This window comes from Neopelma chrysocephalum, unplaced genomic scaffold (genome assembly GCF_003984885.1).
Source record: "Neopelma chrysocephalum unplaced genomic scaffold, ASM398488v2 Primary Assembly neopelma1_42, whole genome shotgun sequence".
Lineage (NCBI taxonomy): Eukaryota > Metazoa > Chordata > Aves > Passeriformes > Pipridae > Neopelma > Neopelma chrysocephalum.
Genome location: NW_020897700.1, coordinates 9,763,864 through 9,782,341, shown reverse-complemented (window position 1 = coordinate 9,782,341; position 18,478 = coordinate 9,763,864). Strand labels below are relative to the sequence as shown.

The window sequence follows — 18,478 nt, the reverse complement described above, 5'->3', positions numbered from 1 at the left end:
AAGAAGTAAAGGCACAGAAGGGAAAGGAGGTACTGTGTAATCAGATACACAAAACTGCAAAATAATACAGTGATGAAACAGAAAAGGAAAAGCACAAATAACATAGTGAAACTTGAAGAATTATGTACATGGAGAGTAACATCAGAAAAGTCACAGGTTCCATTTTTAAACATACTATATGTCATCAGTGTTTTCCCTGTAGTCATCTGTGATATATCTTTTTAGAAAGGGAGACTTATTCAGGAGATGTTCAAAGAGTCCTAGAACTACACTCCACCTACAGTGCTTTTGCCAATGGTTACGGGTTTTGATGAGTCAGCTTGGTTTATCAGCAAAAGCAGCTTCATTAGTCAGTATGATAAGCACAATTTCAGCATAGAAACTTACGACATTTGTTACTCTGTCATTATTAGTATGTTAAAACATACTGAAAGCATATTGGGGTAATGCCTAGCAGTTTGCAGCAGTAGACTCAGCACATTCAACCTTTTTTGGTTTCCCTGAACTGCCAAATTAGAAGCCACAATACCGACATCTCCATAGGTTGATATGACAAATATTCCCAAGAATAACAAGTTAGCTGAAGGATTTCTGTGTCCTAATGACACTTAGCTTATGGAATATGCCTTTTTAGGAAACACTGGAAATTGAAGATAACTTTCATTAAACACAAGGTGATAAAAATTGTGATTAGTGCATAAATAGCAACGCAGAATAAAAATTAAATATATGCTTATCAAGTTTTCAATATATCTCAAGTTATAAGTTCAATCCATAATGAAATCTTGTTCTATATATAGCAGACAAAAAAAAGGAAAAAAGGTGTTTGAACCAGCATAAGAAATGTTTGTGATTTCCCACATTACGAAAAGTCGGATTCATGCCATGATTCTCCGTGACTTGTCACAATTCATGCCATGACAACATGCTCTGTGGTTTTGAAAGGTTAATCACAACCAAATACAGATTGAAATGAAGGGAAAGGGATAATATTTGACATTTAAGGTTTGCATTATCCTGCTTTCTCTCAGACTTTAGGGCTTAGAACTGCTCATTTATACTCTACCAACCAATCTGTACTGAAACAGAAGTACTTTTTAATAGGAATAAAAAATTGCTTGAAAATAGGAAACTAACTTATTTTTCTAAAAAAAAAATAGCTCTGTTTCTTTTGGGATACTTTCAAACAAGTAAGGTACAATCAAAAAAAAAAATGGAAAAGGAAGACACTCCAATTCACTGTGTTCACTGTGGTTTTTCCTCTGTCATCTGATCATAAGGCTGCTCACCCACATTTTGGAAAACTGATTCAATTTCCTTGAATCCTTTCTTCCAGCTCAGAAGAGATCTGAATAGATATCTGCTCATTCCAGATGAATACTCTGACTCCAGCGTTTGCTGGTGTCAGTTGCACTTGTCCTTCTCCTGTTGCTTTTGTTCCTGCTGCTGAGTGAATGTAGAGTGACCACAGATTAGTGCCCTAGCTACTGGCTTGACTTCGTGTCACTGAATGTATCCAGCTTTTATATACAAAATTAAAATTAAGTAAATCATTTAATTATATAAACAAAACCAAAGAACCTTATCTCAAACCAATTCTAAAGTTTCAAGGTAGGGATAGGTATAAGCAGCTGCTGGAGCTGTACTGAAGTCTGGCAAGTGGTCTAGTAACCACAGCAGTGCTGGATCAAGGGTTGGACATGATAATCTCGGAGACCTTTGCCAACCCAGTTGATTCTATGATTCTGTGATAAGTAAGACTATGATTTATGCCATTCTTATATTATGGGTGTAACAACAGAATTTCCTTGGTATTATCCAGCTTATTTAAAAACCCTAGATCCTGCGGAAACAGAACACCATGAAAAGAATAAGGAAAAATGAGCCCTTTTAGACACTGCTGAGTTACAATTCAAAGCTATTAGTCATCGGGAACCTGAGATGCCAGTGCTGTTTACTTCAGCTTGGATTTCAAGTAAATTTTAATAAATTTCAATTCAATTTTATTTGAAACTCTTCATGACATGAAAGTTTGGAAATTCAAAATTGGCATTTATTTTTTTTCCCCCAAAAAAGACAATTTTTATGTTCTGCAATTTCATAGTTTTCTAATGGGACATCCTTCAGTAACCTTCATTTTCTATCTTTTAGAAAATAAACAGGCTGATTTCACAAGGTTTGGTGAATTTTATTTGTTATGGTTTAAAATCTTACTACTGTCTATGAAGTGCCCTTGATGTCATAATGTTGTTGGCGTTCTCAAGAACAGTGTTCTGGTACTGAAGAAAAGATATTTTCCTTTATAGATGGAATGTTTGTTGTCATGAAATATCATTACAATAACAAACATTATAATAAAACGAGCATGCTCTTCTGCCTGCTGCCATTACGTACATATCAGTATGATAGGAGAATGAAAGCAAATGTGACGTGATAGGTTAAGAGAACATGGATATATAGTTCCTGGCTTGTGATAGTTTTCATCTGCAATTAGGTAGTTCTCTTTCTTTTCTAATACAAGAATTTTCCATTTGTATTTGCATGTGTCAAGACAAAGACAAGGAGAGTGTAATAGGTTCTATATCAGAAAACATAATAGATGATTTCCCAACCTTACAATAAGCTAAATACTGTAATGGTTTCCACAAGATCGTGGGATTTTATTTAAATGGTAAATAAATAAATGAGATCAAATGATAAGTCTGCTTTACTCTCTGTTTTTAAATTTGTGCCACTTCTGCCCAAGGCAGAATCAGCAAGCTTAGAAGTTCAATGCATGTAATAGCAAAAAAAGGCAGAAAAATTGTAGAGCAGCTCACTGTACCATTTATGCTAATAGTCAGCTGCTTTTGAATATGTTTTGCATTTTCCATAAATTCCCACCAGATATATACATATATATGCATGTATATTTATATATACCCATACATTTCCAGTACCTTTGCTCTTATACTGGCATAATGGCTAAAAAGACATTGTAGTGTTTAAAATTTAATGAAGAATTTTGGTTCACACAGTGAAATCCTAAGAACTTATTTCGACAATAAAGCATTGCTGAAATCATTCCTCCCAAGACAGTACAAATATACATTCTAGATATGCTTGCAATCAACATGGTGTAAAAACAATTAGTAATTCATTATTATCCACTGTCTTTATGTCAAACATCCAAGCTCCACATAAAAAGGTTTTTGCTTCTTCTTTCATCAGCTTTTCTTCTGTTGTTTAATGCTGCCTTATTAACATAATGCAGAGGACTGGGATAGAAATATTATGTAATAACTTTTACAAACTCTACAGATAGTTTACCTGCTTTTCAACTATATTTCTCTTCTTTTGCCTAAAGTAAAGCTGATCAAACTTTTGAAAACAACACTCTCTTTTCAGTATTTATGGAAAATATTTCTATCACTTGAGTTTCTGAAGTCTTCTTTCATCTAAGAGTCAGAATAGTCATTAGTTCCCTGTTCAAGACTGTAATCCTCCTGTTTGCAAATTATTTAAACCAGCATGGGGTAATATTAAAAAACTCTTAATAAAGTGAAAAAAAAATTAGTATCTAACTAAAATAACTTTTAGGGGTTAATAACAGGTCTAATGTCTTAATGTGATCTTTTCTGAACTGATTACTTTATAAACGGGCCATCTCTAACACCTACATCTGTAGAAAGGCAACTGTTATTTGCAGAGCTGAACAAGTAGGTCCGTAAATTACTGAAAATGTGCAAATCCTGAATTTAATTGACATGTATACCTCACACATTTGTTTCCATAAGGAAAGCTATTCAGACTTGAAGTCGGCTCCAGTCTGAAAACCAGATGAGGAGATATAGGTATGCTCTGCTTGTCTGAAGGCCAAGGAGGGTGTTCTGCCTGCCTGGCTGATCATCCACACTGTGCAGAGCTCCTGGCCTGCACCAGCAGAAGAGAATAGGTGTAGCTATATGCATTCTGCCCACAAGCTGCAGGCAACTTGCCTGGCCAGCCAGCCAGCCAGGGAAGATGTTCATGTATGTTAGTTAAGCGTAGAAATACGTTGCTTTCTACACTCTCACCCACTGCCTTTCCTTTCTTTGTAAACGTAATGGAGGTACCAGTGCACTTCTATTTTATGTGTATTGTTTGTCCGCATTCCCATTTTCTGGCAAAGCGATCTATGCCTTTTTCTGGTATTTGGGAAAGGGAATTGCAAAGTACTCTGAGGTTTGTGGAGAGGCATAGGGTGAAGGAGAGGAACAGGTTACTTGGAAGGAGGAAAGTAAGAAGGAAGATGTAGAAATCAGGATAATATTACAATAAAGGAGCGAGCAAGGATGTTACAGCTATAAGACAGGATCTGGATGACTCAGTGTAGCTGAGAAAGCCTGAATATTATAGGCTAGAGTCAACTATTTTGTGCAAATTGTCCTGTTTGACAATATTGAAATTTTATCTTTATGGAAACTCATTTTTAAAGAGGGAATAGACAACTGTAATCATTACTTTGAAAAATGTTCCCTCCCCATTTTTGTTCTAGTTGTTTGTACTGCCAAGATACTGCACAACATAAATCTGTGAAGAAAACTGAAACTGGCTATTTGGTCTCCAACAAGAAAAAATCTTGACACCACTGTATGCTGTACTTAATTATAGAAAATCTGTGGGTTCTTTTTACTATTTATACTTGTTTTATGCTCTGTCTCTGTTTCAAAATGTGTAAATATTGCAGTATTGCTGCAGACGTATAGTGTGACTCCAAGCAAGTCATTTTTATATCATAGGGCCTTGGTCCTTCATCTATTAAATGGGGATATTTCTACTTCCTTCTTCTTGCCATTTGTTCTTCCTGTTTTCTATATTCAGGTTTGGATTTTTAGCTCTTTGGGACAGGAACAGCAGCTAACTACAGAAAAGTGCAAAATACATACAGTGTATTGTTAATATAGCTGGATGTTAACACAGTGCAAATATATAATAATTCGTAGTCAGTTTGTGATTATATAAAGAGTTTTCCCACAGATCAAAATATTTATTCTTTTCTGCATTCACTTAAGCGGAGATGAGAAGCAAATAGTGGACCTAATGTTGAAAACACTTTGGGTTTTTATTGCACCTCTGCTGATTTGAATCTCTGCATGCTATGCTGTCTTTACACCTAAAATGATTATTTTATGGTTCATGTTAAGGTGCAGCAAAAATTTCATAAGCATAATCATACTTGAAAAGTGTTGTCTATGCACGGCAGGATTCTCCTAACAGCTGAGCCAGGAATATTTCTGCCATTGAAGAATCAAATATCTTCATTCACCTTTCTCCAAAGATATCAAAGCCAATATCTTTTTCATGTAGAATACTTTGTGCATTCCAAGAGCTATGCAATTCTTAAAGCCTCAGAGGTTTCTGATAAACATTCAGATAACGATAAGCTTGCTAAATTCATTTTATAATCTCATTAATCTGTGACCATCTTTCCATTTCAGTTTGGAGAATGGCTGAGACTACCACTGTGCTGCATTGCTTAAATATTATGATCATGTTTTCATGTTTTCTTGGTGTGAATAACTGTCATTATCTCTGAGGTTTTAAATTTTGTACAGATTTCAGGATTTTAGAAGTTCATATTTTGATCACTCAAGATTCTGAGTAGTAAGGATGTTTTTTCCTGTACATTCATTCAGTCATTTATTAAGAGTAGAGAATTTTGTAGAAATCCTTTCAGTAAACATTGTTTACTCATCTTTTGCACAAAATGAATCAAATCTCCTATATAAATCACATTATAGAAGTATTATCCTATCACTGAGGCAAGAACTTTATACAGATTCATGAGCACACCAAATTACGCCTGCACCAACATTTATCATCTGTTTGCAATGTAGGCAACTCCAAACCATCTGCACACTGCAACATGGATGTCACATCTACCCGGGCAGTGAGATTGCAAAGCCAGTTCCAGATAGACTGGAAAGGACACTGCTACAAAGGAAATGTGGATTTATAGCAATTACGAGGACACAACGAAAAGGTCTACGCCTATCCTGTTTTCTGGAAATGTAGAAGCTAACTGGGAAGCAGTATGAAAACACTTGCAGGGTTAGGGATTTTAGTCCTTAATCCCTAATTGGCGCAATGTGGTTTATGCAGAGATGATGAGTCCTCCTGATTCCTCTGTATGCCAGATTGTTTCCTCAGCTTTTTCCTCTCTTTCCAAGAACTAATGAGACAATTTTCCTTATTCATGCCTCATCCTAGAACAACCATGACTAGTTAGAAAAGCAACCAACCATACAGAAGGTCCTGTCTGGCTCTTTTACAGTATTGGGCTACAGCATTCTTGGTCTATACAATTTTCACATGATTCAACTGCTAAATTCTTAGCAAATCTCTAGTGAGCATAAGCAAAGTGAAATTCCCAGAGACCAGTAACATGTCCAAATTTGTGTTTTCAAAGGGTCAATAACAAAAATTCACTGACTCATCCCTTAAGATTTCAGTTGCCTACTTCAGAGAATGAAAGGTGTATGACAAACCTAATTGTATGCATTGCTGCTTCATGATGGTGTGAAACAAGGCTGTCAATTTTGTGGCTTTGGGGATCTTTAACAATGGGTAAGTGCTAGCTTATTAAAATGTTCTTTCCTCAAAAGTCATTAAGAAAATGATGACTGAAAGTTTTGAACTAAAAAAGGACCATAACTCAGTCATTGTTCAAATAACGTACTGCCTAATAGAATAAAATATAGTTAGACCTCAAGGCATGTTCTTCACTTCCAGGATATTAATGACAATTGATGGAGATTCAGCAATCATTCTTTTCCATTTAGAGTATGTTCATCATTCTGAGTGTGTTAAAGAAAGTGAGGGAAGATAAATACTTATTAACTTTAATCAGTACTACATGGCCAGACACTCTTGACTTTTGCTTCTGATGAATTTATCTATCTCCACTCTTAAAATAGTTTTATTCATTGGGCCTTCTTTGGCAACCAAATCTCAGAAAAGTCTTGCATGTCAGCAGTAAGAGTCTAGCAGACACTATTCTGACACTATTTCTGTGAAATAGTTTCCAGATTATTTCCTTTTTTATGATATTTTGCAACCCTTGAGTTACTGAGTACCATTAAAAACTGTTTACTACTTGTATTAGTTTAAATAATATTTTCTAGATTTCACATAAAATACAAAAGGAAAATTAGAAACTTACTGTAGGAAATACTAGTTGAAAAAGTAAGAAGTGCATTTAAAGTATGTTGCCCACCAAATAGTAGCATTGAGACAAATTAAATCAGTGAGACCTCTTTTCTGTTTAATTATTTTTCAACCCAAGCAGAGGTGCTTGAAATGTTCTTTTTATGTCACAGTTTGGTGTACCTTAATTTAAATTATTGAGAATCAAGAAGGTCTAGAATTGGAGAAAACATGAATCACATCTTTTGAAAAAAAAAAAAGATGACTAAGACAACAAAAAATTAGTGGCACCACAACTTTTTAGGTATTTTTCAGTAATTATGTGCCTATTCTATATGCTTTGATTTGGTTTACTTCTACTTTGATGCAATAATAGTATTGACATATTAATGTTGATGTTATCTTCATGAGTAATTACATCTGTAATTCTGAATACACATTTTTATTCTTTTATGTATTACTTTTAAGAATGGCTTACAAATTTCCGATAAATGTGATGTCAGACACCATAGTCCCATACTACTCTAATTTAAAGAGAAGATTACAGAGATCCCTGAATATACTATCCACAGGCCTCAGGAAGTGTTTAACTTAGGAAATGGTTTGACATCGGGAACTCCTTTAGCTCCCCCAAGGACTCCCTTAGTTTCCTGGGAAACAAGAACATCTGAAGAGTGTTACTAGATATCTAAGGAAATAAGTCAGGAAATTTATGAATTATAACTAATACTATTTTATTGGCATGAAGGATTTTCCAGTTTGGAATATTTTATGTAGGACCTGCTACTAAGTTGGAATTGTTGTAGTACCCTTTTATTAAATCTTTTCAGATTAACTGCTTGCATGTGTCATTAAGAGGAATTTCTCAGCACTCCACAGTTCTTGGAAGCAGTGATTACATATAAGGGAATATAAGATGATTTCCACTGGCGCAAATACAGACATTTCCTATATGCACAGCTGTAGTCACTGAGTGCAGGGAGATAGATATAGCTGGTTCCTGCTATAAAACTGAACTGCATAAGATGATAACTGATGGAGACAGCCCTTTTTACACAAGCCAAGGATGTTCACAGGCAATTTGTGGAGAACAGTAAACTGAAAATATTCATAGAATATGTGGCATAAGAGGTTACCAAATTTCAATGGAGTTTAGAGTTTATTGCCGTAGAACAAATTACTGCAGAGCTTCAGTAGCATATGATCCCTTGGTAATTTTTGTATGTGTCCTGGTTTAAGACACCCAGAAATCCAATTTTTGAGTCCAAGCCCCCCTCCCACAACTCACCCCAGTGTGAGAGGGGTTTTCAGGCACAACACAAGGCTCAATATGGGGAGAAAGGAATTATATTACAATTATTACACAAATAAATATTATAATACATTATATGCATAATCCTAACTATCTCTCCTATAATAAAGCCATATTTACATTGGATTTTTTCTCTTTTCCCTCCAATAAAAGTCCAGAAGGAAAGAAGAAAAGATCCTTTCCACTTTCAGGGCAGCAGTGTCTCTCCTCTCCAATGCAGCAGTCATAGCTGGAGTTGTAGCTGGATCTCTCTCCATTACACACAAGGGGGTCTTCTCTCACCCTTCTTGGCCCTTCGGCTCCAATGGAAGGTCTCTCTCTCCCGTGGACTGCAATAGCTGGGACAAAGGCTCGCCTCACCATGTCATATCACAAAGTGCAGGGATCTTCATGACAGTCCCTTTCCTCAGGGGATTTACCCCCTGAGTCAGAATGTTTAGGGCAGCTTTCAGTTCAGTCTTTGCCTTAAGCATTCTATCAGAGCTCCTTTGCTCTGTCTCAAGACTGCCAGCACGGCAGCAGCAGCGAGGGGGGAACAAGGCCACTTCCCCCGCATTCCATCTGGCTGTCCCGCTCCAGCTTCCAGGACATCTCCGAGCTCTCAGCTCTTCTCTCTCTGCTGCATGCTGCATTTTAGGACTTCCATCCAGTAGGAGTCCACCCCCTCCTCCTAGGAGGGATCTCAAAGGGTTTCGGGTGATTCAATTCAGTTGTTACACCAAAACTGTCTCTGTTGAGCTTAGTCCTCTCTCTCTCTCCATCAGACATCTCTGTGTCTCTCTGCTTAGCTGCATGCCGTCTTTGCTACTTGTTTCTTATCTTCTTGGCTTTCAGCCCTAGCCTTCCACTCAGCGCTGCCTCTGCCGCCGCTTTTCTGTCTTCTGCTGCCCACTCACAGCAGAGAAACTTCCCCAGCTTTTTAGCTACAGAACTCGGTCCAGTTTAACACTGTTTCCGAGTTTCTGCAGCGCCCCAGCTGGGGCTGGGTGGGGCCTGACCCCCAGCGGGGCTCCTAGCTCTTCTAACCTCGTGGCCTAAAACATGGCCACTACTCCTCCAGCTACCTCATCCCCTTCTTTTCCGGTCTGGTGTGATATGTTTAAATTTTGTAGGGGCGCTGATTGGGTCAACATCAAGTGACACCACCCCCATGGGGGTTACCATTTTTTTAGCTCCAGGGGGAAAAACACTTTTTTTCCCCACCACAGTATGCTATATTGACATCCAGTTATAGCAATTATTATAAGAGCATGTGATTTCATATGCCATGTATGAACTTTTCTGGGGAAAAGACCCTTGGCAAAAAGTAGGGTATGTTAAAAATAAGAAGTTAGAGAGAGAGAGAGAAACTATTACAATTCAGGACATCAATTAACACTGATTTGCACTGGAGTGCGTTTGAAAGTACATGCAATATTCACGTGTCAAATGAATTCATTAAAGACCAGTGTGATTACAGTGAATGTCAAATGAATTAATAACAATGGGACCTTTAAGTGTTACCATTAATTTCACAGTGTGTTGCTGTTTTATACTTATGGGCTCTGAAGCTAAATGACACTCTACAGTTGCCCTAGTAGATTAATTGTGCATTAATAATCTATGGGTGGGCTAGCAATCTGGTGGGCACTTATATTTCATTGACACTTAGATATGAAAGATCATAATTTCCAGTTTTCAGTCAGGAAAACCATTTTAGCTTTAAAATAGGCTCACACCATTTCTTCTATATTAGAGTTGTTAAAAAGCGTTAAGTTTTTGTATTCTGGTTCACATGAAAAAAAAAAGCATGATTAAAGTATTAAATCTTTGTTTGTTTGTTTTTTCTGTACATAGCTATCCATCTTTGAAATATGCCAGGGATTTCTGCCTGCTAGTAGACATCCTGGTCTGTTCAGGGCATTTCTCTTGCTGTCTAATAGTTAAGACTACTTGAGTTGACCTTTGTTTTGGATGCAGGGGTTTTTTGGTTTTGGTTTTGTTTGTTTGCTTGGAGCTTTTGGGTGGGGTTTTTGTGGGTTTCTTTATGGTGTTTAGATTGGTTAACTTTATGAGGCTATCACTGTTAGAAATGTATGCTTTATTTCAGAGCTTAGAAAATGAATACTGTTTTATGTACCCAATATTTTTATATGCCCCACCTTAAAAAGAAATAGAGTTCAGCTTAAATGAAAGGTGAAAAAGAGAAACCTTTTTTTACAGATTGATAACTAAGTTGTATATTTCTATTTCCAATTATTGCATTTTATTGTCATATAGGGAAGGGGAAAAATCTTCCTATTTTTCCAGAAGAAAAACCAGTCTAACCTCAGTTATTTTTTAGGCTTTTTTTGTTTGCTTGCTTTCAGTTTTTTAATCCAACAGAAAAGTACTTGATCTCAGACCTATTTAGGAGTCGGATATGTGCATGTAAAGACTTATACTATTGCACATGACCCTTGTACCAATGTCTAAAAACTCTTCCGGATACTCTTGTAAAAAGGCAATTAATCTGCCAGTGATTCAGGTTTAAACACTAGAATGGCACATTCCCACTTAAATACATTTGTAAACAAGTCAGTTTGTGCTACAAGATAGTAGTCTTCATGAAAATTTGTCATAACTCATTACACTACTAATAAGCCATTCATAAAATACTATATTTATTACATATAGTCATTAACCAAATTTACTAATCATCTAGGTATTGCGTTTCTTTATACCTCAGTTTTATAGGATGAGATATACATGTATAAACACTAAGATATTCTATTTATGTCTCAACTAGAGATGATAAATGGGCCATCAATCACATATTTATAATTTTATCCATTAAACACTCTTTGTATCAAGCTTCCCATGACACTTAGGTACTTAAATAAAAGATAGGAAATCACTTAGGAGTATTTTGAGTTTAAAATGAGAGAAAGTATTGTCATCCTGAATCTCCTTCTAATTTTAGAAATGTTCCTCCTGTTAAACACACTAGTTTGACTCAGAAACATTCCTCACATTTTACACATAAGGGAGAGCAGATACTGCCAGTTTGTGGTGATGTCACACAGAATATACACACATGTGCACACATAGATACACGATGCAGAGTACTTCATGTTCTGCACTGCATATGCAAGTGCAGGAAAGTGTAGCCAGATCATCAATCAAACTTTACACCTTTAAGATCTTTATGATCTTAAAGGTATTCATTGTTGTGAATTCCATTTATAAATCAAATATTTATCATGTAACACAAGCAAATCACAGATGAAAACACAGTCATATTTTGCATTTCGCTGAAATCGAAATATGCATACATGCACAAATTCCCTATTCTTTACCTGCTGAGCTTTTCTGCTCCTATGTATTTACATTTGTGTTTGACTTAACAAATGGAGATTGTCACTTGCTCAAGCTCATTCAAGAAAAAAAACAAACCAAGCTTTACCCAACTGTAGGGAACTGTCCTTATCTCCGTCTACCTTAGCAGTACTGCTTGAACTGTCTTGTTGTGGAAAGAAATATATTAGGTGAGATTTGTAGGCTGTGATAAACTGACCAGTTTTGTTAGACTCAGAAATAGAATAGTTAACATAGGCAGTTAACAAAATACTGTATTTAAACCAGTCTGATTAGAATTGTAACAGCTATGAGGTATGAGACAGGCTTAAAAGCTTTTCAGCAAAAAGACTATCATAGAACAGCTAAACTAAAAATTCTGACACTTGGCTGTTGTCATTTCAGTTAATCTCAGCATTCAGAATTGATACTGAGAACCTCAAGTGATGCTTTTATTTGTATGATCAATATAGGACTTCATTGAAAATCATCTAGTTTAAATTCTCCAACACTGCTCCAGAGCTCTCATTCATATGATAGTGTCAACAGTTCTCCTATAGAAGCTAAATGGAAGCAACAAAAGCATTTATCTTATTATCAAATATAGTATCTACTATGAGAGTTTTTTGATGAATAACAGATTTATTAATAGTACCTTCAGACTAATTTTGTTATAGTTAACTGATGACTTCAATTTGGAACAGCTCCTGTCTCTTGGCAGAGGAATCTGAAAGTCCAGTCTTTGGGCTATCTGTATGGTATCTCATGTATTTGTTAAATAGGAATGGATTTCCCCCTGACTCAGAGATGCAGGATAATGTTTTGACAGGAAGGGTTTGGCTAAATGAGTTTTTCACCAGTTCTGTCATTTCATTACACTTTTCTTACATTTGGATACCATCTGCCTCTAGCCTCCCTATTCATTAACAACAGATTTGTACCCACTCAGTCCCTGCACCACTGACGGTGTGACAGGCTTTTTGGAAACTAAATATTGCACTATCCTTGCTGAAAATATTAGAAGCAGTGGCAACTGCCTCTTCCTCTGCAGCTGATAGCAGTAGGGGAGTTCAGCCTACCAAAATTTAAGGCAAGCATTGCAGAAGTACATTCCCAGTTTTGCCTTTAAAACTGAGAACAGTCTTTTCTGTTTGTCTTCTGTTCCTTCTCCTCTGGCAGGTCACCTACCTTTGGCTCCCTGTCCTCTTTCATGAAATAAGGACCTACCAAGTAAAGTATCTGCATTGCAAGTAGTGAGGAAATCTGGATCTGGTTGAGACATTTCCTCTGATGTTCTCTAGCAGTTTGTAGCTCAACATCATCCAGATAGTTAGCAAAGATCTCAGTTTGGGTTCACCTACTCATGAGGGTTTTCATTTTTGAAGATCAGCTGCATCCTCTGTATGAACAATATATTTATGTCGCATAAACTAACTTACCTGGGGATGAGTGGGGAAATGGTTTCCTATTAAAAAGTACTGGATCAGAAGTATGTGTATAGCCTGATCAGGGAGCTCAGAAGCATTCTGAAGTCATTCTATTTAGGCAATGTTTTAGTTTCAATACTTTTTGGCAGAGGAAGGGCTGTAGTGCTGTTGGGTCTTTCAGAGTTCTGGCCATGAGTCATTGTTCCTTCTGCATGCAACATGCTCCTTAAAGAGAAAGAAAATAGAAAGAAAAAAAAAAGAAAAGGAAAGGAAGGGAAAAAAGAAATACTTCTCTTCCCTTGAAGTCAAGAATATCACTGCAAAAAAATATTGTCAGAAGTTTTCTTTTTCTTTTTTTCCTATTTCACCATTTTTCATTTTCTTTTTTCAAAGTAAATTTTTCAATCAATGTTTACTATTTGGAGTTTTCTCCTCACTTCTCTGTAACTTGGAATAGACAAGACTTCCATTGAGGTATATGCTAAAAAAGACATAAATGGAAGCAAATCTTGGTCCAGGATACTGGGAAATGATGATAATTATCTGAAACATAACCAAGTTCAAAAACAATTTTTTTGAGAGTTTCAAGGAGAATTGGGAAAATCCTCTGTTAAACCTTCTATTTTAAGCTGTAAGAGATTTTTCTGCTTTGAACTACTAGATCCTAGCAGCATGGATCAACTCAGTGCCGTGTACATGTGTTTTTGTTGTAATTTAAAATAAAAACAGTCCTCATTTATTAGGGGGGAGGAGCAGATTAGCATAAAAGTAGCATACACAGAAGAAGATTGCAGTTTTATTTTTAAGTAACTGAGTGAACTGGAGAAAAAGGAATCCAAACAGGAAAAACTTCCATCTCTTACAATCATGGGAACAGACATGTGCATCTCTGTTAGAATCTGGATACTCACCAGGGATCTTACTGGCTCAATGCATCAAGAAGAAATATCTGTCAAGCTCCTCCAAACTTTGCTTTCCCAAACAACTGCCATATGCCAGAACTAACAGCATAAAGACACAATGAACCAAGTATCAACACTGTGAGATTTAAAGATATCTGTAGATTCTTTAAAAAAAAAGGTTCCATTAAATCTTTTAATTTCCTCGGTTTCCCGGCAGGTCACAACAGTAGCAGAGTGCTCAGTAGTGCACATTTAATCCTTTATTCTTTTGGGGTTTTGCTGTTATTTTTAGCTATTAGAGGAAGTTCAGGTCAGATTCTGATGAATTACAACACTTTATCCTGTCCAGAAAGGCATAAGCAGACTGACACTGGGCTCTGCACTGCCACAGTACATCCTTACTGCTAGTGTTGATACTGTATGAAAATCAGTTCCCTGCCTGCTGCAAAGCAAGTATCATCATTAAAACGATACTTAAACTCTCTCTTCACTAAACATCTTCATGCTATGAGCCTAACAGTTCTTTGGGATTGCTGTAAACTCTAGGGTGGAAGAGTGCTTTATTCCCCCCTTAGAATGCTGGACTTCAATTCCCACAGACATCAGCTACACCCTCTTTGTGAGCCTGCGCACCAGGCAACCCATGCAGAAGCACTGTGTCAAATGGTTAAATAAATAAATAATGTACCGTGGGCCTGGAGCCAAAAATGCTCTCCCCTTGCACCAGTGTGAAAGGTAGTAGGAAAGGACGCTTGTGTTCTACTACTAATGAAAAAGACAAAGGCAGCAAGCTCGGCGTGTCTGTCCTCTGATATTACATCACAGCAGCTCATGATGTGGTGTTAAATATGTCTGAAATCTCCTTATTTTTCTGAGCCTGTTTACCAATGCCTCCCAAAACAGATGGAACCTTTCTTCTGCACATATTAATTCATTTGTTATTTATGCACTTCTGATCTTTGTGACATTTTGTCCTTTGGCCTGCTACCAAGTCATTTTTTATAGATGTTCTGAGAAAAGGTGGCCCTTACCCTGCAGTGAGCCTCACAAATCCCTGACACACACATATGCATTTTTTATTGTTCTCACATGTTGCTTAACAGCCTGCATGTTTCCTTCTTTACAGCACAGCAGATGGGTTCCTGCATAACAGTGAAACAGATGAGATGTTCAAATCGATTGTTTTATCAACAATCAGTTGTAGATAAAAATCATTTTAATGAGAGAAATTAATGGTGTTTGCAAACATGGTGTTAATTAAAGAACATAGCCTGGTCTTTTTTCCCTCCTTTTTTCCCCCTGCACACAATTTTTGTTACCCATGACATCTTTCATTATTGACTCATGCCCCAAAGAAAAGGCGATTAAAATCTGCTTTTGTTTGATGTAGCTTTTATTGAAGAAAGAAATAGATCTTTCTGAAGCTTCCTGGTGAGATGAAAGTCTAATTATCTCCACAAATGAAAGGAAAAGCTTTAATTAGGCCTGTGCTGAATCTGCGCACTGTGAATTTGTGCATTGTGATGGATGGAGCCCACATCTCCTCAGTGACTGCAGTTGAAATAATGAAGAAGGAGAAGAGGTAACCTGCTCCCATGATTCAGCTGGCAGAGCAGACTTGGAGGTACACCTGTGTTGCGAGAGTGTGCCCAGAGCAGCTGCCACAGGCCATGTTTCTGTGCAGTGCATTCGGCTGTTTTACAGCCTCCTCCTGAGCTTTGATCTCTTTTCAGACAGCAGGGGTCCTAACAAATCAAGCTTTTCATGTTTCCCTCAGTTTCACTCTCTTTTGCTTCACCATTCATACTTGAACTCCAAAGAGGATGGATAAAATATTGTCTTTTTCTGAATCAATTTGATCAGCAGCGGACATGACTGAAGTGGGCATTTTGCCTTTTGTGAGGTGTTTTAAAGTTGACTGCCGGGTAAAGAATGCTAAAGAACAGGAAATTGCCTTTCTTTATTTTGCCATTTAATTGAGTCAGTATTTATGCTTTTAACAACCTCTATGCATAATGCTTCATCTGCTACACACTTCTTTTTTGTGATGCTGTAGTGTCTACCCGGTTAGGAAAGGTGACATTGCAGGGTAGTGGTAGACTGCTAATGGTCCCCAGAGAGAAATCTGAATTATGACAAATAATGCACTATTCCACATTTTATAACATTTCTAATCTATTTTTACCATGTTGCATGCAGCTTACTCTGTCTTCATGTAGTCCACCTGATATCAGGAAGGTCAAACCACTACTTATTCACTTCACTTGCAGCCAGCATATTCTTCTTTGTGAGTCGTAAAGCACCTTTGACATCAAGGGCAGTCAAGGAGATTACCTCCACACCTTTCTGGGCCAGATAGCAGTAAAAAGAAGAAGAAGCAATTGAAGTTAAAGTTAAATCAGCAGCAGCAATCTAATCTTTTATGCTTTCCAACAGTATATTCTGTGCTGTTTAGAATATGTTGCTTTAATTGCATAGCAGCCTCTGGAACTGAGGAACTTAGCAGTCAACTGGAAACATGCAGGAATAGAGGGATATGGGATAAATGGCAATGCATCCCCTGTTGATTTGTTTATTTAAGGAAGGAGACATCTGAAAAAAACAGTGATGCTGTATTTCAAAGCAAACATTCTGGGAAGTCTTTTTGTAGGTAGATATAAGGCATCTATAAAGCCAGAAATTGGTGAAAGCAAAAGATGCTGATTCTGACTAATTCAGCAAAGCAATAATATGGATTTTAATTCACTCTGTGTAACAAATCTCTGCATTACATTTCTCCTTATAAACACAGCTTTATCTACTGCTATTCTAAAATTTTGTACATTAGCAAGTTACAAGCTGAAATCTTAATACATATATTTTCTCATTTTCTTAGAGACTTTAAAGACAGCTGGCACTTTTTCTACTCTAAAATACCTTGGTTTGTTCTTTCCACTCTCCTCCCACCCGCTCCTTTTCACAGTTTCTTTGTGTAGATTTGTCTCCTTTGTTTATGCCTTTGTAAGTATTTCCCTAGTGTTAGTACTGAGTTCGCAGAGCTGAAGTCAAAAACCTGCCTTATACAATATTCTAATCCTTAGGCCATCAGTGCCAACATCCAGGTCTGGTGCCCTAGAATTACAGGGATGATGGTGAATGTATAAAAGTCCCAGAGCTCAATATAGGAGAAAAAAGCTGGAGGGAATACTGTAACACTGTGCACAGGTCTGAAACAGGGGGCACAGCCAGGGGGGAAATGAGGAGGCAGTGGAATTCTTGTTAGACTGCTGTGCCGAGATGAGGAGCAGATAGTAAATTAGGAACGAGCACTGCAAGAACACATTTGAATCAGACCCTCCAATTAACTGTTCTCTTTCCTTCTTTCAAGTTTGATTTCCTTTTAACCTTTTATTTTATTCTTTTGATCTCAGCATCTTTTTCTTTTTGCTCAAATGAAGAGCAGTGGTGCAATAGTTTTTGTTGAGGAGGAGCTTTCATTGTCAACTCCTGTTTCCAAGCACAGCGAGTGATGAACAAGAGCTGGAAATATTGATGCATGCTATAACTCAGAATGTGAGTTTGACTAAAATTTGAGACAATGTAAAATGAGAACTGTTTTTCCTCAGTTTGTGACAGAGTTGCTTCTACTCCTTCTTAACTGTTGAAAATCTCAGGAGATTTTATGTGGGATTTTGTGTGTGCACAAATACATGTATAGAGAAATAGAAGTTTACGGAAGAAAATATCGTACAAAGCAGGAGCAATAATATTTAGCTGTTATATGCTGGAAAACAGAAAAACTGGCCATTACCTTGTAAACAACCTTGTAACATTCTTCTATATGCCTCTTATTTGGGCTAAGTCCAAATTGCTACATGACGATCTCTAAAAGCTTGGGGATAGGCAGAAAAGTCCCTATGAAAGGCTCTCGTGCAGGCATATGAATGCATGAGAATCCTGTAATACACTTCAGCAGTAGTAACGTTCGTTTAGTTTCTACAGATTGCCAATCAAAACATGTAGCACCTCTTCAAGGTGAGAGTCCCCCCAGTCTTGTGAAGCACCTTGTGGAGCTAAATGACTATCAATCTTGTCATTGTTAAGAGAATTGTTGTTTGTTTCGAGTTGCCCCACTATATACCTCCAGAGCGCTGTAGAAAAGAAAATTACATTTTAGAGATATTCTTCTATTAATCTGTCTTCAACAAAGTCTTGAAAGTGTTGTGAATTCCTGCAATGAGGCATGCAGTTTTGGGCTTGTGATTCGTTGTTGTTTTTTTTTTTCTGAGAACGTTACTGGCTGTCTGCTGCATGCTAAGACACACACATGGTGCTCTGAGATGATTCAGTGTTTATGGTTTTAAAGTTTCCATACT

At 37.0% G+C, this 18,478-nt stretch overlaps 1 protein-coding gene across 1 annotated transcript in view; it reads left to right on the top strand.

The window, feature by feature from the left end:
• Positions 1 to 18,478, top strand: part of TENM3 (teneurin transmembrane protein 3) — a 1,346,985-nt gene that overhangs the window by 612,002 nt on the left and 716,505 nt on the right. The gene's annotated exons all lie outside the window — the stretch shown is intronic.